Consider the following 22,069-nt stretch of genomic DNA (forward strand, 5'->3'; position numbering starts at 1 on the left):
ATATAGTAGGATGTATAACATCATAAATGTGTTCACGTATGCGGTCTTTTAATTTTCTGATAGTGGAACCCACATGTTTCAAATTGCATTGTTTATATTCAATGACGTAAACAACGTGGTCCGAAATGCAATTCAAAAAATCATTTATAGTAAAAATTTTACCAGTGAGGGAATTAGAAAATGTTAGCGTTTTAGTTGAATGTGAACAAGTCTTACATGGGAAATGACCGCATCTATGAAAACCCTTGATCGACAACAAATTACCTTTGGTGCGTTTTTTTGATCGAAAAAAACTAGGTGACAAAAAATTAACAAGAGTGGGAGCTCTCTTAGAAACAATTTAAATCCCATTTTTAAGAATTTTATCCATTCTGCTATCTCTTCTAAGAATGTTTAAGTTGGGTTGAACAATGCTAGAAATGGACTTGAAAAAAACACTATGAGTGAGAACTAAAATAGGACTATTATCTTTGAACCTGGAATTTTGTTTCGCAATCTTTTTTGGACAAACAGTATCATTATGGGAATAATCAACATCGATTAAAGATGTGCGCGGTTTTTCCTATACAATTTTCAAAGCTCTCTCAAAGCTCCAGCTAGGATAGTTACGTTTTTTTAAGTCTGTCCCAGATACTTTCATGTTCGAATGAGGTAGAGTCACTGCAATTGCGTTTAGAGCGGATAAGATCGCCCACGGGAATTGACTTAATGGTATGAGCAGGATGAAAACTGTCAGCATGCAGTATGGTGTTACCTGTGTTTTTTTTGCGGTAGGTAGAACTAGCAATAGGAGCAAAAGGAGTTCCCACCAGACATAAATCTAAAAATTTAAGTAATCAATAAAAAGACAAATCTGATCCAAATTCCCCTTCCACACTTAATAAATCATCTATGTATCTTGAGTAATATTGGATACAATTCACAAATGGGTTATCTGTATTAAAAATGTACAACTCCTCCCACCATGCCATGCCATGACAAGGTTGGAGACAGAAGGGGAAAATTTAGCCCCCATGGAAACGCCTGAATTCTGTAAAAAAAAGTCTTCGGACCTTGAGGTCTCTGACAAATTTACGGTTCGAAGACGTTTTTTTGAAGATGATGATTCTGATCCTTCTTCGAATGTTTTTCCTGAAAATAATTTTTTTGCCGACAAAGATTTTCAAGAGCAATGTAGTCTTTTATATATATCAGACTTGGATACTTCTATTAACACTACAGAACTTATTAATTCTTCTTTCCCTCTATGTGTCAAAAATCCCTCATTTTGTCCTGTACCAACAAGGAATGAAGCTATGGAACGTTTCCAAGATAATATCGAAAGGGACATTAAAAAATTACTGGATGTTCCGGTTCCTTTCAGGTCTAATTTGTCCTCAGCTGAAAAGGAAGTACTAAATGTTTTGAAATCTAACTCTGATATACTTATCAAGATGTCAGATAAAGGGGTTCAGTGGTGGTTATGAATGCTATTTATTATGTCTCTGCTATTGAAAATATGCTGTTTAGTGAAAACATTTATTCTAAACTTAAATGTGATCCAGTGCCTCTCTATTCTCAAGAATGTATATCTATTATTGATGTTGGTGTTTCACAAGGTTTTTTTCTGTAAAACAATCTGATTTTCTTTGTGTTATTAATCCAGTTGTTCCAATTTTGCATGCCTTACCAAAGACACATAAACAAATTTTACCTCCCCCTATGCTCCCCATTGTCTCAGGAATTGGTTCACTTGGTGAACACCTGGGACAGTGGTTGGATTTTGCAGCCTTTGGTTCACGCATACGTGGTTACTTAAAGGATTCTAGAGATGTTTTGACAATGTTTCACAATGTCACATGGGACCCTTCTTGGTCCGGGCTGAGCTGCGATGTTGTTTCATTTTATAACAGCATACCTCATCACATTGCTATTACAGCTGCCAACTTTCATATAAATAAGTACGGCCACTTTACTATTGATTTACAAAATTATATTATTGAGGTTTTGAATTTTTTATTAACTCACAATTATTTTTCATTCAATAACAAGTTTTTTTACAGAATTCAGGCGCTTCCATGGGGGCTAAATTTTCCCCTTCTGTCGCCAACCTTGTCATGGCATGGCATGGTGGGAGGAGTTATACATTTTTAATACAGATAACCCATTTGTGAATTGTATCCAATATTACTCAAGATACATAGATGATTTATTACTGGTATGGAAAGGGAATTTGGATCAGATTTGTCTTTTTATTGATTACTTAAATTCAAATCAATTCAATCTGAAGTTTACCCATATCGCTGACAGCAAATCTATTTGCTTTTTAGATTTATGTCTGGTGGGCACACCTTTTGCTCCTATTGCTAGTTCTACTTACCGCAAAAAAACGCAGGTAACTCCTTACTGCATGCTGACATTTTTCATCCTGCTCATACCATTAAGTCAATTCCCGTGGGCTAGCTTATCCACGCTAAACGCAATTGCAGTGATTCTACCTCATTCGAACATGAAAGTGTTCATATCTGGGACAGACTAAAAAAAGTAACTATCCTAGCTGGAGCTTTGAGAGAGCCTTGAAAATGATACAGGAAAAACCGCGCACATCTTTAATCGATGTTGATTATTCCCATAATGATACTGTTTCTCCAAATAAGATGGCGAAACAAAAATTCCAGGTTTCAAAATAATAGTCCTATTTTAGTTCTCACTCATAGTGTTTTTTTCAAGTCCATTTCTAGTATTGTTCAAGGCAATTTAAACATTCTTAGAAGAGATAGCAGAATGGATAAAATTCTTGAAAATGGGATTTAAATTGTTTCTAGGAGAGCTCCCACCCTTGGTAATTTTTTGTCACCTAGTTTTTTTCAATCAAAAAAACGCACCAAAGGTAATTGGTTGTCGACCAAGGGTTTTCATAGATGTGGTCATTTCCCATGTAAGACTTGTTTGCAGTCAACTAAAACGCTAACATTTTCTAATTCCCTCACTGGTAAAATTTTTACTATAAATGATTTTTTGAATTGCAATTCGGACCACGTTGTTTACGTCATTGAATATAAACAATGCAATTTGAAATATGTGGGTTCCACTATCAGAATATTAAAAGACCGCATACGTGAACACATTTATGATGTTATACATCCTACTATATGCAATATTTCTAATATTTCTAAACATTTCATAGCGGTTCATAACAGGGATTTATCATTTTTTAATGCTTTTGCTATTGAATATATTAACAAACATCAACATGGAGGCAATAGGGAAAAACATTTACAGGATAAAGAAGCCTCGTGGATCCTTCTTTTGGATTCACGTGTACACACGGGGCTGAATTTGTAAAAAGAATTGATGTTATATTATTGAGACAATTTTTTTTTTTTTTTTTTTTTTGTTTTTATTTCACATTTCTTGTTGTTCATTATGTGCATTGTTACTAATTATTCTCACCTGTGTGTACTAGTCTTATACCAATTCCCCACCCCTGGGAGTCATTCTGAGTCTGAGAAAACCTGTTGTTCGAAACGGGTCCAGTCTCCCAGGTGCAACCTTCCCTCCGGTCTTACCGATCGGGTCTGTTACTAGACTTTTTCCTGTTTTATGGAAACTAATAAACATTTTTGAATTTTATTCTTCTGAGCTGGATCCCCTTCTTCTTGTGAGCTATCTATTTCATTGTCCGACAGAGACGTGATCTGTGCTGGGAAGTCACTTTGGAACACAAAGGGTGAGCTGAACTTACTTTCTATTTTTTCATATATATTTTGTCTGTAAATACTTGTATGTTGCTGTTTTGATGAATATGATAAAATATTATCTTCTTCTATATGCATCAGGAGCAGCATTTGCAGTTTCACAAAACCGATCTGTGCACATAGGCAACAGAGAAACTTTTCACTGCAGTTGTGGGATTGTCGAGCTCTGCTAGAACCAGCTAATAATGCTAAAGTTATACTGTTGTAGATCACAAAATATATAATCAGTCAGACAGGGTACTGTAAAAGAACAGAGAGTGCACCTAAGCATAAGGTTAATTCTAGTTTATCGTAAATACTCGTGTATAAGGCAAGATTTTCAGCCCATTTTTTTGGGGCTGAAAGTCCCCCTCTCGGCTTATACACGAGTCATATACCGGGGGGGATCGGCCGGGGAGGGGGAGCGGGGGTGTCAGATCATACTCATCCTTCTCTGCAGCTCCCCTGCTTGTTCCATGTTGTCAGCGCTGCTCTCTTCCTGCTTCAGCTGTGAAATGGTACCCGCTCATTAAATATACGCATATTTAATGAGCGGTACCATGTGACCGCTGAAGCAGGAAGAGAGCAGCGTCGACAACATGGAACAAGCAGGGGAGCTGCAGAGACAAGCGCCAGGACCGGGTGAGTATGAAGGGGGAGGCATATTCACCTGTCCCTGCGCTTTGCTGTCTTGTGTCCTCTGCAGTCATGAATCCAAAGGGAGTTTGTAGCTATATTCCGCGCTGCAGTGACATTCAGGTCAGAGGGCGCGATCGTGCCCTCTGCCTGCACAGTCACTGCAGAGCCGGCAACACTGATGAGCAGGGGGCAGCGACTGACAGAGTATACAGGTTTTTTTTGTAACGGAGGCGGCAGCAGCAGCAGCAGCAGCAATATGATGGGGCCACTCATTGTGAGATAACTGGGGCCACTCACTGTGCAGAAAAGCTGGGGCCATTCACTGTGCAGATAACTGGGGCCACTCACTGTGCAGATAACTGGGGCCACTCACTGTGCAGCATTATCTGGGGCCACTCACTGTGCAACATTATCTGGGGCCACTCACTGTGTAGCATTATCTGGGGCCACTCACTGTGCAGCATTATCTGGGGCCACTCACTGTGCAGCATTATCTGGGGCCACTCACTGTGCAGTATAACTGGGGCCACTCACTGTGCAGCATAACTGGGGCCTCTCACTGTGCAGCATTATCTGGGGCCACTCACTGTGCAGCATTATCTGGGGCCACTCACTGTGCAGCATTATCTGGGGCCACTCACTGTGCAGTATAACTGGGGCCACTCACTGTGCAGCATAACTGGGGCCTCTCACTGTGCAGCATTATCTGGGGCCACTCACTGTGCAGCATTATCTGGGGCCACTCACTGTGCAGCATTATCTGGGGCCACACACTGTGCAGCATTATCTGGGGCCACTCACTGTGCAGTATTATCTGGGGCCACTCACTGTGCAGTATAACTGGGGCCACTCACTGTGCAGCATAACTGGGGCCTCTCACTGAGCAGTATTATCTGGGGCCACTCACTGTGCAGCATTATCTGGGGCCACTCACTGTGCAGCATTATCTGGGGCCACTCACTGTGCAGCATAACTGGGGCCTCTCACTGAGCAGCATTATCTGGGGCCACTCACTGTGCAGCATTATCTGGGGCCACACACTGTGCAGCATTATCTGGAGCCACACTGTGCAGCATTATCGGGGGCCACTCACTGTGCACCCTCGGCTTATATGCGAGTCAATAAGTTTTCCCAGTTTTTTGTGACAAAATTAGAGGTGTCGACTTATACACAGGTCGGCTTATACACAAGTATATACGGTAACTTGATGATAATTGAGAGATGGGGCTAGTCAGGAGCACAGAGGAGAGCGAGGGATGGGTCTACAGTGCTGAGAAGTAATTGCTGCTGGGAAATCTAGTTTTAACAAATAAAATAGGGTAGCCCATTGTGCTAAAACTATAGATAAATGAATAGGCAGATAAAGATGAAAACTAGGAAGAAAATTTCTATTGGACTTAATATCTATCAATAGATATATCTATGGATCTATCTATAGATAAATCTATAGATACATATATAGATAGATAGATAGATAGATAGATAGATAGATAGATAGATTGATATATAGATAGCTATAAATAGATATAGATAAATATAGATAGATATATGCATAGATATACTGTATCTATTGTGAGGTGCCAAGGGGAGAGGTACTAGAAAACAGGTATATTTCTCCCCGTTTCATTTCATATGTCTCCCTGTACTGATGATGAAGCCAGTTTATTTCACTGTAATCCAGTCCTGGTTTCCTTAGTGATCAGCATGGAAAGTTCCCCTCCACTTATTCAATCCAGGTTTTGGTTTCCTGACTGGTCCAGCTGATATAATCAGGAGGAGCTGGGATCTCGAGTCTATCTCGTCTGCTGAGCTGGGAGCTGACACAGTAAGATTACATGGACTTGTTTGCTGTTATATAGGCTTAATTTGTAGTTAGCCTGCTATTGTTAGTTAGTGGCCAGACGGCCTTAGATGTTTTATTTCATGTTTGGCATGTGTAACATTGAGTAACAAGTGTGCATAATAAATATGCCGTGTCCATATTCATGTGGAAATTGCTAGTCTGCTGAAGTGACTTCATAGCCACACGCTTGTGCCAAAGCAAAGATCCCAGCTGAGCTGTCTGTTCCCCACACTATCTATAGATATATCTATAGATAGATAGATATATCTATACATATTTATATCTATAGATAGATATATAATACCAAGGCCGATGTTTACTAATGAACAATATGTTTAATTTTGAAAAAAACTGAAAAAATGGCGTGGCTCCAGCGCAATTTTCTGCACCAGAGAGGGAAAGCCGACGACTGGGGGCAGATATTCATATTCTAGGAAGGGACCATGGTTATTGCCCCCCCAGCTACAAATATCTGCCCCCAGCCACCCCAGAAATGGCGCATCTGTACGATGCACCAATTACGGCACTTAGCCTCTCTCTTCCCACTGCCCTGTAGCTTTGGCATATGGGGTAATAAGGGGTTAATGGCACCTTTGTATGGTAAGGTGACATCAAGCCCTATTAGTAATGGAGAGATGTTAATAAGACACCTATCCATTACTAATCCTATAGTTGGTAAGGGTTAAACAATCACAAACACAGCCAGAAAAAAGTATTTTAATGAGATAAAACACTATACAGTTTTGCCATATTTATTAGATGCCCAATCCATGCAACGTTCTTGATCTCCTGAAAACAAATAAACAAATACTCACTGTTCCGACATAGTCCATTAAATAACGAGTGTCTCACGATGATCTCCTCTATAGAGCTGTCACATCAGGAGATGTGACCTCTCTACAGGGCCTCCAGTGACACACTGACAGGAGACAATGGCTCCTGCAGTGCATCACTGAAGAGGTTACCTGAGTTCATCCTCTCACTTTACGGCAATGCTGCGTGAGAATTAGGGTTAGGGTTAGGGGACCTCTCTCCCGGCGGCAGAGGGATACAACACAGAGGATTACCTCCACTTGTCAGTTCATCGCGGGAGCCCCTGTAGAGCACTGACATCACCCGATGTCAATGTTCTACATAGGAGATTGTTGTGGGACACTCGTTATTAACTGGACTACGGCATAAAGGTAAGTATAGGTTGGTTTATTATTTTTATTAAAGGAGATCAAGGGCTTTGGGGACTAGGTGATTGGTGAGTATGTATTCTATGTTATATATTGTATATACTGTCTGTAATGTATGTGTATATGTATGTACTGTATGTCCTGTATGTTTATTTTTACTACTGAACACATGCATTGTCTGATGGGACTACTTCCCCATCATTGGCAATCACTGTGAGCATTCACAGCCGGATGGGAGCAGTAGTCCCATCAGACAATGGCTGATTACACAGACCCGCACACACCAGCACACACACAGGTACACACGCACACACACTGAGACACACGCGCGGGCAAACACACACACAAACACGCACGTGTACACGCAGACCCCCACAAACAGAGACACGCACAAAGTCTCCACCCATACTCCACCCACACACTTCCCTCCTCCCGATCTGCAGCGTTTCTAGCACCCACATTTGCAGCAAATCCACAGATCTTTTTTACATCTGCAATTTTGCTGCAGATGTGCCTGACTCAGTGGAAGTCAATGGGTGCAGAAACGCTGCAGATCCGCAAAAGGAACTGGCATGCTGCGGGATAAAAACACTGCAAATCTGCGTGGATTTTTCTGCAGCATGTTCACAACAAATCTTTATTTCCCATAGATTAACATTAGCAGTGCACTACACTGCAGATTTGATGTAAATCCGTGTGGCCAAAAACACTGCGGATTTGCATCTAAATCTTCAACGTGTGCACACAGCCTTAAAGTTAGTTTTTCACGAGCATCCATCAGTTTGTTTGGTTTTCCTCCAACACAATGATCTGCTTTGAATAATTCAGCATCTCACGAGCATGTTGCGCTTTGGCCTTTATTACAGACATGTGCATTTTTGGCAACATATTTCTTATGGGCATCTTTTATGCAGAGCTTCAGATGGGCATCTGTTACACCAATCTTCTGACAGGCATGAAACGCATTCTGGTAATTGGTGGTGGGTGGCTAAATGACTAATCATTGTTGTCTGTATCCTGGATCCATACTTCCCATAGCTACCGTTGTTATTAATCCTGTACGTTCCCATTCCTGCTGTCACCATGCCCCTTTTCCTGATCACTTTATCCAACAACTCATCCGCCATATTTTTGCTTAAAACCTGCACCTTCCGAGCAGCAACTGTAGGAAACACCGTTACTTTTTTCCAGGGTGTTTATGATGCCCGTTAAAAAAAAGGTTACACACTATGTGGATTTGTACCCCCCAGGGGGAAATGTTTAATGTATGGGCATTCCAAGTATAGGAGATCCGCTCCTTTGTAATGGGAATTTTTTTTTATGAGGCCCTCCTACACGTAAATTCCAAGGGGGATTGGGGTGCATGCAAATGTGGGCCAGGCCTTGCATTCACTTCATGGGCAAACTTTATGGTAGTGAAAAAAAGTAATAATAGGAACTTTTGCTTCCTGTGGCCATCCAGTACATCATTTCAGAGGGTTATTGGGGTGTGTGTAACTTTGTGGCAAGGCGGGCCTTGCATTCAATGCATAGGCTAACATTATGGCATTACCAAAAAAATAATGTGAACTTAGTTTTCCTATGGCCATCCAGCACATGGGTTCAAAGGCTTATTGGGGTGCATGTAACTTTGGTGCAGGGCAGGCTTTGCATTCAATGCATAGGCTAACAGTATGGAAGAACAAAATGTATAATGTGTACTTTGTTTTCCTGTGGCTATCCAGTACATGGGTTCAAAAGCTTATTGGGGTGCATGTAACTTGGTGCAGGGTGAGCCTTGCATTCAATGCATAGGCTACCGGTACGGGAGTAAGTACCAAAAGAATAATGTGAGCATTGTTTTCCTGTGGCCATCCAGTACATCATTTCAAAGGATTATTGGGGTGCATGTAACTTTGAGACAAAGTGGGCCTTGCATTCAATGCATAGGCTAACATTATGGTAGTACCAAAAGAATAATGTGAACTTGGTTTTCCTGTGGTCATTCATTACGTCATTTCAAAGGGTTATTGGGGTGCATGTAACTTTGGTGCAGGGCAGGACTTGCATTCAATGCATAGGCTAACAGTGTGGAAGAACAAAATGTATAATGTGAACTTTGTTTTCCTGTGGCTATCCAGTACATGGGTTCAAAGGCTTATTGGGGTGCATGTAACTTGGTGCAGGGCGAGCCTTGCATTCAATGCATAGGCTACCGGTATGGGAGTAAGTACCAAAAGAATATTGTGAGCATGGTTTTCCTGTGGCCATCCAGTACATCATTTCAAAGGGTTATTGGGGTGTGTGTAACTTTGAGACAAAGTGGGCCTTGCATTCAATGCATAGGCTAACATTATGGTAGTACCAAAAGAATAATGTGAACTTGGTTTCCCTGTGGCCATCCAGTTCATGGGTGCAAAGGCTTATTGGGGTGCATGTGACTTTGTGGCAGGGCAGGACTTGCATTCAATGGATAGGCTAATAGTATGGCAGTACCAAAAGAATGTGAACTTGGTTTTCCTGTGTCCATCCAGTATGTGGGATCAAAGATTTATTGGGATGCGCGTAACTTTGTGACAAGGTGGGCCTTGCATTCAATGCAAAGGCTAACAGTCTGGCAGTATCAAAAGAATAATGTGAACTTGGTTTCCCTGTGGCCATCCAGTACATGGCTTCAAAGGCTTACTGAGGTGCATGTAACTTTGGTGCAGGGCGGGCCTTGCATTCAGTGCATAGGCTAACAGTATGACAGTAAATAAAAAATAAAAATAAAGACAGTACCAAAAGAATAATGTGAGCATGGATTTCCTGTGGCCTTCCAGTTCGTGGGTTCAAAGGCTTATTGGGGTGCATGTAAATTTCTGACATGGCAGCCCTTGCATTCAATGCATAGGCAAACATTATGGGAGACCCACTTTCTGATAATGAGAACATTTTTTTCAGGAGGCCCTCCTGTGCGTGTTGTGAAAGAGGTGTTGGGGTGCGTCCTAATTTTTGGCAGCCCAGCCACTCAATGCATAGGCAATAACAGTATACACTGTTTTGTAATGGCCCTTTAAGAATAGTAATGCCAACTGACATGGCCGCCATCAGGGCATTACTGCCCTTACTACTCTATGGGGCCCGGTGATTAGGAGCAAAAAGGGGGGCCCGAGCATGCTGGCAGCCCGGTCCATGCTCGGCCCCCCGACATTTTGTTCAAGCTTCTGAGAGGCGTATAAACAACGCATTACACTCACACCAATGTTTCTCTATGGGCCAGCTGCGATTGTCCGCATATTACAGCCAAAATACACCAATGCAAGTCTATGTGTTATGAACTGGTCACCGAGGAGGATGACAGGAATAGGCTAGGCCACCAGGAAACCAGAAAGGTTGGTAACTTAGCGGATTGCAGACCCTAATCCTAACAACACAACTAGCAATAGCCATGGGGCGTACCTACGATTCCCTAAACACCTCGACACAGCCGGAGAACTAACTAAGCCTAAAGCAAGACAGGTGAAATCTAAACTGCCCTGGAGTAGAACCCCAAAGGAATAGATAGCCCCCAAACATATATTTTTGATGAGACAAGATGAGACACAAACGCAGGCAGAAAATAGACTGAGCAAATGATGGGGCCCAAACTGGCTAGATAGGATAGGAAAGGAAAGACACTGTCTGCAAACATGCAAAAAGCCTAAAAAATCCGACCCGTCTGATGCACAAAAAACACTTAGGTCTCACGACCTCTCCCCCACTATATCAGCCTTCTGGTGTGAACTGGCAGCAAAGCAAAAGAGACTAATATAACAGGGGACAGAACAAAGTGACACAAACTGTAATATATGGAGCGGGGTCCAGCACAGCCCCAGCAGGGAGCTCGCTGAACCCTCACAGCAAAGCAGAAAGAGGCAAAATCAGATCAGATGCAAAGGATTAGCAAATGAACAACTTAACTGAAAAATGCAGGATCAGGCAGGAGACAGCAGACCTCAGAATGCACAGGAAGAAACTAATCACCAGCAGCCACTGAAGGAAGCCTGCTCACTTAAATACTCCAGTCAGTAACCCCTGATTTCCAATCATCGTCGTCAGGTGGCAGATTTCGGCCAGCTCCACTACCCACAGTACGAGAGTATATAAATTCCAGGCTCTACCACACACTGAAGGTGCTCTGGGGGTAAAGAATCATAAGTAGGCAATAAAGTAGACCCCGGCACTCAAATGAGGAAAAGAAGGAATGTATATGCAAAAGTGAATTTATTAATTGACACACTGCAAAGGGAACCTAACCAAAGCAACAGCACCAACGTTTCGGCATAGAGCCTTTCTCAAGGTTGTTGCCTGAAAAGGTGTGAAAATAACAATAGTGAGTGCGATATGTACAAGTGATACATAGAATATTTACATACATATTTACATACACAATAACACAAATAAACATAAGAAGTATAATGCAAATGGAACATACATCACTGGTCAGAGCAGGGAAACATGGGTCTCAAAGGACTACCGGATTATTCGAAGAGAGGTGAGGTTCCATACGGTTTGCAGAGTGTGCTTTAAATCACATGAAAAGAGCGCAGTTAGTACAAATATGAATATAATAACATGAAGCGTACCAAGGGAAACAAATTGGATCAACTGGCACAAATAGTGGAACAGCCAAGGATAGTATCCATATCAGTGGAGGATGGTGGGAAGCAAAAAGGAAAGAAAAAAAGAAGAGAGAGAAAGAAGAGAGAGAGAAAAAAGAAAAGAGAGAGAGGGAGGAAAGGGAAAAGCAGGGAGCAAGGGGAAGGGAACGAGAAGGAGAAAGAGGAAGGGAAAGAGAGGGAGGAGGAAAAAAAGAAAGAGAGAAGGGAAAGAAAAGGGAGAGAAAGAGAGAGAGAGAAGGAGAGAAAAAAAAGGGAGAGGGGGGAGAAAGGAAGGAAAAGAAGAGGAAGAGAAAAAGAGAGAGTGAGGGAGGGAAAGAAAGGGAGAGGGAGAAGGACACGGGGAAGTGAGAGAGAAAAAAGGAAAAGAAAAAAAGAAGAAGAAAAGAAAAAAAGAAAAAGGAATGAAATCGAAAAACAAAGAGAAAAGACAGAAAAGAGGGAGAGAAGAGAAAAGATAGAGCAACCGAGAGAAAGAGGTAGAGTAAAAGGTAGAAGTAAGGAGAAGAGAGGAAGAGAAAGAGAACAGAGAAGAGAGAAGAGAAGGAAAAAAAAGAAGAAACAGAAGAGAAAGGAGGGGAGGGGGGAGGGGAGAAGAACACAGCGAGGGAGTACAATTGACAGCATCAGAGAGGCTACATACCATGGGTGAGAGATGTGATAAGGTCACTATGGAGAGTGAATGGACGCCTGGAAGGAAAAAACAGCATGGTGAAGCGGACCAATACATAGACCAAGTAGAAGCCAAGAGTAGCCGGGCAGCAGCGCTACCTGCAGTAGAGGTCCAGGACAAGCGCGGGTGGCGAGGGGAGCGGCTGCAGCGGCGTGGTGTAACGGGCCGAACGGCGCCATTATAAGGAAGCCAGCCATGTACAGGGGGGAGGGCACTTCTGGGAACGCAAGGTCTGTGATGTGCATGGTCACATGACCAGGGACGGCCAGTGAGAGCAGGGAAGTGCTGTATCCCGGGTTACCACCTGAGCGGCGTGTGGGGGGTGTGCCACTAGGAGAATACAGGGAAACAGTGTGGATCAGTTGTGTGAGATCTGAAAGGGAAAAAAAACACAGGGGGTTAGTACTGTGGATGGAAAAGGAGACATAAGAAAAAATGAATACATGGGTATAAACAGATACAAATATGCGCATATACAGATATGCAAGACAATAAGAGCAGAGAATGCAATGACATACTATAAGTCAAAAATAACTCAAGGTGAGCATGCAAGTGTACATTAATGTACAGTAAGGGTCAAATAGGAAAATAAGCAAATCGATTGAGCATAGTGGATAGATAAATCAATGGAGGGCCTCATATTCCCTATTGAGCCCTAATGGCTCTAAGGTTTGGAGGGTATAGATCCAGAACACCTCGCGTTCTCTGAGTGTTTTAATCCTATTTCCGCCACAGCGGGGTTGGTCAACATGCTCAATCACTTGAAATCTGAGCTGCGGAATGGTGTGGCCAGCGGCACTAAAATGAGCTGGGATGGGTAAGGTAGTCAATTTACAGCGAATAGTGGATTTGTGCTTGTTAATGCGGTCACGGATATGCTGGGTGGTCTCACCAACATACCCGAGACCGCAGGGGCATTTAATCAGATAAATTACATAATTTGAATCACAAGTAAAATATCCAGGGATCGGGAACTTCTTCCCAGTACGTGGATGTATGAAAAACTCGCCTTTGGTAATATGAGAGCACTGAAGACAGTGCAAGCAGGGGAAAGTACCCTTGCGTTGGCATGAAAAGAAAGTCTGTTTGGCAGTTGGCTTAGAGGGGCCAATGTCGGCTCTGACTAGGGAGTCCCTAAGGTTCTGGGGGCGTTTATGGCAAATCAGGGGCCGGGAGACAAATTCTGGGACAGAAGGATAGGCTTGATGTAGTAAAGGCCAATGCTTGAAGATGACACCATTAATGAGAGGACTGAACGGGTGGTATGTGCTCACAAAGGGAATACGCTCATGGCTCCGTGAGCTGGAAGCCGGAGTAGGGGGCGAAGGTCTAACATACGGCGGATAGCCCCTTGCTGAAAATTTAGTGTCCATGTCGGTATGTCGTGCCTCCCTAATAGAGAGATCTGATACGATCCGGTCGATACGGCAGTGTTGGGAGTGGGGTAAGGACCTCTTGATGTGCCGAGGGTGGCAGCTCGAGTGTAGAAGAAGACTATTTCTGTCCGTAGGCTTAGTGTATAGGTCTGTCGAGAGAGTATGATCAGGATTAATGATAACTGAAGTGTCAAGAAAATTAATGGAATGGTCACTATAGTGGAGGGTGAATGAAATATTGTTAGTGGCGTTATTGATATCGGAGAAAAAAGAGTTCAATGATATGGCGTCACCTGTCCAAATGAGGAAAATATCGTCAATGTAACATTTCCATAGTGTCACCTGGCTACCAAAAAGGGGATGGGAATAGATATGACTGTGCTCAAAGTGGTCCATGTAAATCTTTGCATAGGGGGCGCGATGTTGGATCCCATCGCAGTCCCCCTACACTGCAGGTAAAACTGGTCCTCAAAGAGAAAGAAATTCTGGGTAAGGACCACCTCGAGCATGTCAAGACAGAACTCCTTTTTTGAAGAAGAAAAATTGGTGTGGGTATCAAGGAACCTGTCGACAGCGTGAATGCCTTCATGGTGGTCGATGCTCGTATATAGGCTCGAGACATCTAGGGTTACCAACAGACAGTTGGCAGGGACACTCGGAATGGATCTGATTATAGACAAAAAGTGGTTAGTGTCCTTCAGATATGAGGGAATTTTGGAGATGTGTGGAGTAAATATTTTCTCAAGGGTAATTGAAATAGGTGATAATAAAGAATCGGTGGACGCGACTATGGGACGACCGGGTGGGGAGGTCAAACTTTTGTGAATCTTAGGTAACGTGTAAAAGACGGGAGTGATGGGATGGTTGTTGATCAAAAAGTCACTGAGTTTGTCGTCAATGACGGCATTCTGCTTGTTCATTGTCACTTTCTCCTGTATGAGGGTGGAAATGTGAGATGTGGGATCACGGGATAGTGGACGATAGGTATTGGTGTCACCAAGTTGCTGGCGGATCTCCTTAATATAGAAGGTTCTGTCAAGGACCACAATAGCCCCACCTTTATCGGCTGGTTTGATAATGATGTTCTTATAATTTTTGAGTGAGGCCAAGGCTCTGCGTTCATCAGGGGTCATATTGTTTTTTAAATGAAAAGTGCCCTTACCGATGTCGGTGGTAATGGCGCGGACGTCCCTAGAGACTAGACTGATGAATGTCTCAACGGGGTGGTAACAGCGAGGGGGTTGATAGCTACTAGGAATCCTGAGGTTGAGACCCGCGAGTGTGAACCCCATGGGGGATGAGGGTGTCACGGAAGCAACTAAAGGTCGGTCAGTATCAGAGGTTTTGTTGTAAAAATGTGCCTTCAGGCGGAGATTTCTGAAGAATCTGTTAAGGTCGTGTTCTAAATTAAAGGTGCTGAAGGCGGGGGTGGGGCAAAAGGAAAGACCCTTCTGTAAGGCCTGGGTCTCAAGGGGGGAGAGGGTCTGACTGGAAATGTTGTAGACAATGTTGTCCCTACCTGGGAGCGGGTGGTAACTCGGTCTGAGCGTCCCCTGGTGCTTACGACCCCTCCTCGTCTGTTTTTTTCCGGGGCATCTCGGGCCTAAAAAAGATTGAGAATCTGTGGAGAAATGGTCGCTGTCGGACCCAGAGGAAAAACTGCCTCCACGGCGAGAGTTGCGGGATGGAGCGGACGAGTGCCATCGGTAGATATGATTCTTCAGATAGTCTTCTTGGTCCCGCAAGAATTTATCGCGTTTGCGTATCTGTAACGTGTCCCTGTATTCAGAAAGCGTGGATTTGCACTTGTTCTTAAGCTCTTCAAAGGCTGTGGCATTGAAATCTGAGCTGCGGAATGGTGTGGCCAGCGGCACTAAAATGAGCTGGGATGGGTAAGGTAGTCAATTTACAGTGAATAGTGGATTTGTGCTTGTTAATGCGGTCACGGATATGCTGGGTGTAAATATGTATGTAAATATTCTATGTATGACTTGTACATATCGCACTCACTATTGTTATTTTCACACCTTTTCAGGCAACAACCCTGAGAAAGGCTCTATGCCGAAACGTTGGTGCTGTTGCTTTGGTTAGGTTCCCTTTGCAGTGTGTCAATTAATAAATTCACTTTTGCATATACATTCCTTCTTTTCCTCATTTGAGTGCCAGGGTTTACTTTATTGCCTACTTATGATTCTTTACCCCCAGAGCACCTTCAGTGTGTGGTAGAGCCTGGAATTTATATACTCTCGTACTACTGTTTTTTCCAGTGCCCCCACTGTACCTACTAGTCCCATGTCGGCACCTGTTCTCTCCTTTAATGATGAACAAGCCGCTAGTATCCTGTCCAAGGTGACCACAAGGACGCAGTTCCTCACTGTTCCTTCAGACGAGATCCGTACCCGTGACTATTTGAGGGAAATTAAGAGGAACACAGCCCTTGAATTACACGCAGCTACTTTGCCTGAATATCATAAAACCCAGAGAATACCGAGGGGACTTAGAGTCTCTCTGCGGCCCACGCTATTCTCAGATAATTCTGAGTATTGTAAGTCTTTTGAGAGCATTCTCAACAAAAGTTCCTTCGATATTATTCTCCTTACAATTGACTACCTGCAAAGGGAGCTCATCAGCATTGACACGAACATCAAGAACATAGAGACACAACTTTCCCAGACGCTGAAGAGCTTAAGAACAAGTGCAAATCCACGCTTTTTGAATACAGGGACACGTTACAGATACGCAAACGCGATAAATTCTTGCGGGACCAAGAAGACTATCTGAAGAATCGTATCTACCGATGGCACTCGTCCGCTCCATCCCGCAACTCTCGCCGTGGAGGCGGTTTTTCCTCTGGGTCCGACAGCGACCTTTTCTCCACAGATTCTCAATCTTTTTTAGGCCCGAGACGCCCCGGAAAAAAACAGACGAGGAGGGGTCGTAAGCACCAGGGGACGCTCAGACCGAGTTACCACCCGCTCCCAGGTAGGGACAACATTGTCTACAACATTTCCAGTCAGACCCTCTCCCCCCTTGAGACCCAGGTCTTACAGAAGGGTCTTTCCTTTTGCCCCACCCCCGCCTTCAGCACCTTTAATTTAGAACACGACCTTAACAGATTCTTCAGAAATCTCCGCCTGAAGGCACATTTTTACAACAAAACCTCTGATACTGACCGACCTTTAGTTGCTTCCGTGACACCCTCATCCCCCATGGGGTTCACACTCGCGGGTCTCAACCTCAGGATTCCTAGTAGCTATCAACCCCCTCGCTGTTACCACCCCGTTGAGACATTCATCAGTCTAGTCTCTAGGGACGTCCGCGCCATTACCACCGACATCGGTAAGGGCACTTTTCATTTAAAAAACAATATGACCCCTGATGAACGCAGAGCCTTGGCCTCACTCAAAAATTATAAGAACATCATTATCAAACCAGCCGATAAAGGTGGGGCTATTGTGGTCCTTGACAGAACCTTCTATATTAAGGAGATCCGCCAGCAACTTGGTGACACCAATACCTATCGTCCACTATCCCGTGATCCCACATCTCACATTTCCACCCTCATACAGGAGAAAGTGACAATGTACAAGCAGAATGCCGTCATTGACGACAAACTCAGTGACTTTTTGATCAACAACCATCCCATCACTCCCGTCTTTTACACGTTACCTAAGATTCACAAAAATTTGACCTCCCCACCCGGTCGTCCCATAGTCGCGTCCACCGATTCTTTATTATCACCTATTTCAATTACCCTTGAGAAAATATTTACTCCACACATCTCCAAAATTCCCTCATATCTGAAGGACACTAACCACTTTTTGTCTATAATCAGATCCATTCCGAGTGTCCCTGCCAACTGTCTGTTGGTAACCCTAGATGTCTCGAGCCTATATACGAGCATCGACCACCATGAAGGCATTCACGCTGTCGACAGGTTCCTTGATACCCACACCGATTTTTCTTCTTCAAAAAAGGAGTTCTGTCTTGACATGCTCGAGGTGGTCCTTACCCAGAATTTCTTTCTCTTTGAGGACCAGTTTTACCTGCAGTGTAGGGGGACTGCGATGGGATCCAACGTCGCGCCCCCCTATGCAAATATTTACATGGACCACTTTGAGCACAGTCATATCTATTCCCATCCCCTTTTTGGTAGCCAGGTGATACTATGGAAACGTTACATTGACGATATTTTCCTCATTTGGACAGGTGACGCCATATCATTGAACTCTTTTTTCTCCGATATCAATAACGCCACTAACAATATTTCATTCACCCTCCACTATAGTGACCATTCCATTAATTTTCTTGACACATCAGCTATCATTAATCCTGATCATACTCTCTCGACAGACCTATACACTAAGCCTACGGACAGAAATAGTCTTCTTCTATACTCGAGCTGCCACCCTCGGCACATCAAGAGGTCCTTACCCCACTCCCAACACTGCCGTATCGACCGGATCGTATCAGATCCCTCTATTAGGGAGGCACGACATACCGACATGGACACTAAATTTTCAGCAAGGGGCTATCCGCCGTATGTTAGACCTTCGCCCCCTACTCCGGCTTCCAGCTCACGGAGCCGTGAGCGTATTCCCTTTGTGAGCACATACCACCCGTTCAGTCCTCTCATTAATGGTGTCATCTTCAAGCATTGGCCTTTACTACATCAAGCCTATCCTTCTGTCCCAGAATTTGTCTCCTGGCCCCTGATTTGCCATAAACGCCCCCAGAACCTTAGGGACTCCCTAGTCAGAGCCAACATTGGCCCCTCTAAGCCAACTGCCAAACAGACTTTCTTTTCATGCCAATGCAAGGGTACTTTCCCCTGCTTGCACTGTCTTCAGTGCTCTCATATTACCAAAGGCGAGTTTTTCACACATCCACGTACTGGGAAGAAGTTCCCGATCCCTGGATATTTTACTTGTGATTCAAATTATGTAATTTATCTGATTAAATGCCCCTGCGGTCTCGGGTATGTTGGTGAGACCACCCAGCATATCCGTGACCGCATTAACAAGCACAAATCCACTATTCGCTGTAAATTGACTACCTTACCCATCCCAGCTCATTTTAGTGCCGCTGGCCACACCATTCCGCAGCTCAGATTTCATGTGATTGAGCATGTTGACCAACCCCGCCGTGGCGGAAATAGGATTAAAACACTCAGAGAACGCGAGGCGTTCTGGATCCATACCCTCCAAACCTTAGAGCCATTAGGGCTCAATAGGGAATATGAGGCCCTCCATTGATTTATCTATCCACTATGCTCAATCGATTTGCTTATTTTCCTATTTGACCCTTACTGTACATTAATGTACGCTTGCATGCTCACCTTGAGTTATTTTTGACTTATAGTATGTCATTGCATTCTCTGCTCTTATTGTCTTGCATATCTGTATATGCGCATATTTGTATCTGTTTATACCCATGTATTCATTTTTTCTTATGTCTCCTTTTCCATCCACAGTACTAACTCCCTGTGTTTTTTTTCCCTTTCAGATCTCACACAACTGATCCACACTGTTTCCCTGTATTCTCCTAGTGGCACACCCCCCACACGCCCCTCAGCTGGTAACCCGGGATACAGCACTTCCCTGCTCTCACTGGCCGTCCCTGGTCATGTGACCATGCACGTCACAGACCTTGCGTTCCCGGAAGTGCGCTCCCCCCTGTACATGGCTGGCTTCCTTATAATGGCGCCGTTCGGCCCGTTACACCACGCCGCTGCAGCAGCTCCCCTCGCCACCCGCGCTTGTCCTGGACCTCTACTGCAGGTAGCGCTGCTGCCCGGCTACTCTTGGCTTCTACTTGGTCTATGTATTGGTCCGCTTCACCATGCTGTTTTTTCCTTCCAGGCGTCCATTCACTCTCCATAGTGACCTTATCACATCTCTCACCCATGGTATGTAGCCTCTCTGATGCTGTCAATTGTACTCCCTCGCTGTGTTCTTCTCCCCTCCCCCCTCCCCTCCTTTCTCTTCTGTTTCTTCTTTTTTTTCCTTCTCTTCTCTCTTCTCTGTTCTCTTTCTCTTCCTCTCTTCTCCTTACTTCTACCTTTTACTCTACCTCTTTCTCTCGGTTGCTCTATCTTTTCTCTTCTCTCCCTCTTTTATGCCTTTTCTCTTTGTTTTTTGATTTCATTCCTTTTTCTTTTTTTCTTTTCTTCTTCTTTTTTTCTTTTCCTTTTTTCTCTCTCACTTCCCCGTGTCCTTCTCCCTCTCCCTTTCTTTCCCTCCCTCACTCTCTCTTTTTCTCTTCCTCTTCTTTTCTTTCCTTTCTCCCCCCTCTCCCTTTTTTTTCTCTCCTTCTCTCTCTCTTTCTCTCCCTTTTCTTTCCCTTCTCTCTTTCTTTTTTCTTTTTTCCCCCTCCCTCTCTTTCCCTTCCTCTTTCTCCTTCTCGTTCCCTTCCCCTTGCTCCCTGCTTTTCCCTTTCCTCCCTCTTTTCTTTTTTCTCTCTCTCTTCTTTCTCTCTCTTCTTTTTTTCTTTCCTTTTTGCTTCCCACCATCCTCCACTGATATGGATACTATTCTTGGCTGTTCCACTATTTGTGCCAGTTGATCCAATTTGTTTCCCTTGGTATGCTTCATGTTATTATATTCATATTTGTACTAACTGCGCTCTTTTCATGTGATTAAAAGCACACTCTGCAAACCGTATGGAACCTCACCTCTCTTCGAATAATCCGGTAGTCCTTTGAGACCCATGTTTCCCTGCTCTGACCAGTGATGTATGTTCCATTTGCATTATACTTCTTATGTTTATTTGTGTTATTGTGTATGTAAATATGTATGTAAATATTCTATGTATCACTTGTACATATCGCACTCACTATTGTTATTTTCACACCTTTTCAGGCAACAACCTTGAGAAAGGCTCTATGCCGAAACGTTGGTGCTGTTGCTTTGGTTAGGTTCCCTTTGCAGTGTGTCAATTAATAAATTCACTTTTGCAAATACATGCCTTCTTTTCCTCATTTGAGTGCCGGGGTTTACTTTATTGCCCACTACCCACAGTAACCACCAGAGGGAGCTCTGACTTAGAAGTCAAATCGAGAGACTTCACAACATCTATGGGTGCGCAAAAAATATGCATCACACAGACCACTCGTGTGACTTGCAAGAAATACACAAGACTTCTCCAGGTGACAGGAAATGGGCCAAGCCATTATCAGGAAGCATAGACATGCTAATTAGCTCAAAAAGCACGCCAGACATCCCGGAAGAACACTTCCACAGAGTCCAGCAGCATGTCTACCCACATTAATGTAGAGATGCTCATCATTTTGGTCCAGGAAAGGCCCGAACTTTGGGACCAAAGGGATGCACATTATTCTGACTGGGCCAGAAAAGAGGCAGCATGGAGGCGCATCTGTGGGCAGATGTTTCCTGACTTTGTGGAATGTCCACGTGAGGAGCAGCAACAAATTAGTAAGTTAGCTAATTTTTTAACAATCATCTTAAATGCAAGAAATTTGAAATTTTCCCAGTAGCCCCTAAAATCCTATAATGTGTATTTTGGGATCATTGTTTGTAAGTGAGAATCTGTGTTTTTAACTGACACCCTACTAAGCCACATGACTATGATAAATGTTTATAAAGTGTTTTTGGAAATTTCAACAATGCAATTAGCAATTTTTCTGTCACATTGCAGTTGAAGATGTGATGAGATGCTGACGCAGCATCCGTGACTAGTACCGGCAGAAATGTCAGCAGCGGGCCAGGAGTGGGGCTGCAGCACCGACAAAACGAAAGTACATATATTTTGACCGCCTTGCTTTTTTGGCTCCTATTATGGATTCCAGACGGTAAGTACAGACATCACACCACATAACACATATGGTGTTTAGGGTCAGATCTCCAACCATTTTTTATTTTGATTACATTTCCTAACAGAACTCAGTCCAACCTCACTGAGAGGGAGACAGGGTCGGATTCTGAGGCCATTATAGACCCGGTCGGGGGAGGTGAAGATATGGCTGGCCCCTCTTTTGAGCCTTACAGCTGCAACCCCCAAGCT

The 22,069-nt window shown here is 43.7% G+C and overlaps 2 long non-coding RNA genes across 3 annotated transcripts; one reads left to right on the plus strand and one right to left on the minus strand.

The window, feature by feature from the left end:
- Positions 1-11,586: 11,586 nt before the first annotated feature.
- On the minus strand, positions 11,587-12,877 carry LOC141049819 (uncharacterized). Of its 2 annotated transcripts, XR_012220449.1 has the most exons (4): positions 12,770-12,877; positions 12,642-12,688; positions 11,815-11,903; positions 11,587-11,687 (listed from the first exon to the last, which is right to left on the minus strand). It is a non-coding gene; the product is annotated as an uncharacterized lncRNA (long non-coding RNA). The 2 variants fall into 2 exon arrangements; XR_012220448.1 differs by having other exon boundaries at positions 11,587-11,903.
- Positions 12,878-19,558: 6,681 nt separating this feature from the next.
- LOC141049820 (uncharacterized) lies at positions 19,559-20,987 on the plus strand. Its single transcript, XR_012220450.1, has 3 exons — positions 19,559-19,827; positions 19,909-19,955; positions 20,692-20,987. It is a non-coding gene; the product is annotated as an uncharacterized lncRNA (long non-coding RNA).
- Positions 20,988-22,069: the final 1,082 nt, after the last annotated feature.

Source organism: Dendrobates tinctorius, unplaced genomic scaffold, assembly GCF_039654945.1.
Source record: "Dendrobates tinctorius isolate UK_male_01 unplaced genomic scaffold, ASM3965494v1 ptg000150l, whole genome shotgun sequence".
Taxonomy (NCBI): domain Eukaryota; kingdom Metazoa; phylum Chordata; class Amphibia; order Anura; family Dendrobatidae; genus Dendrobates; species Dendrobates tinctorius.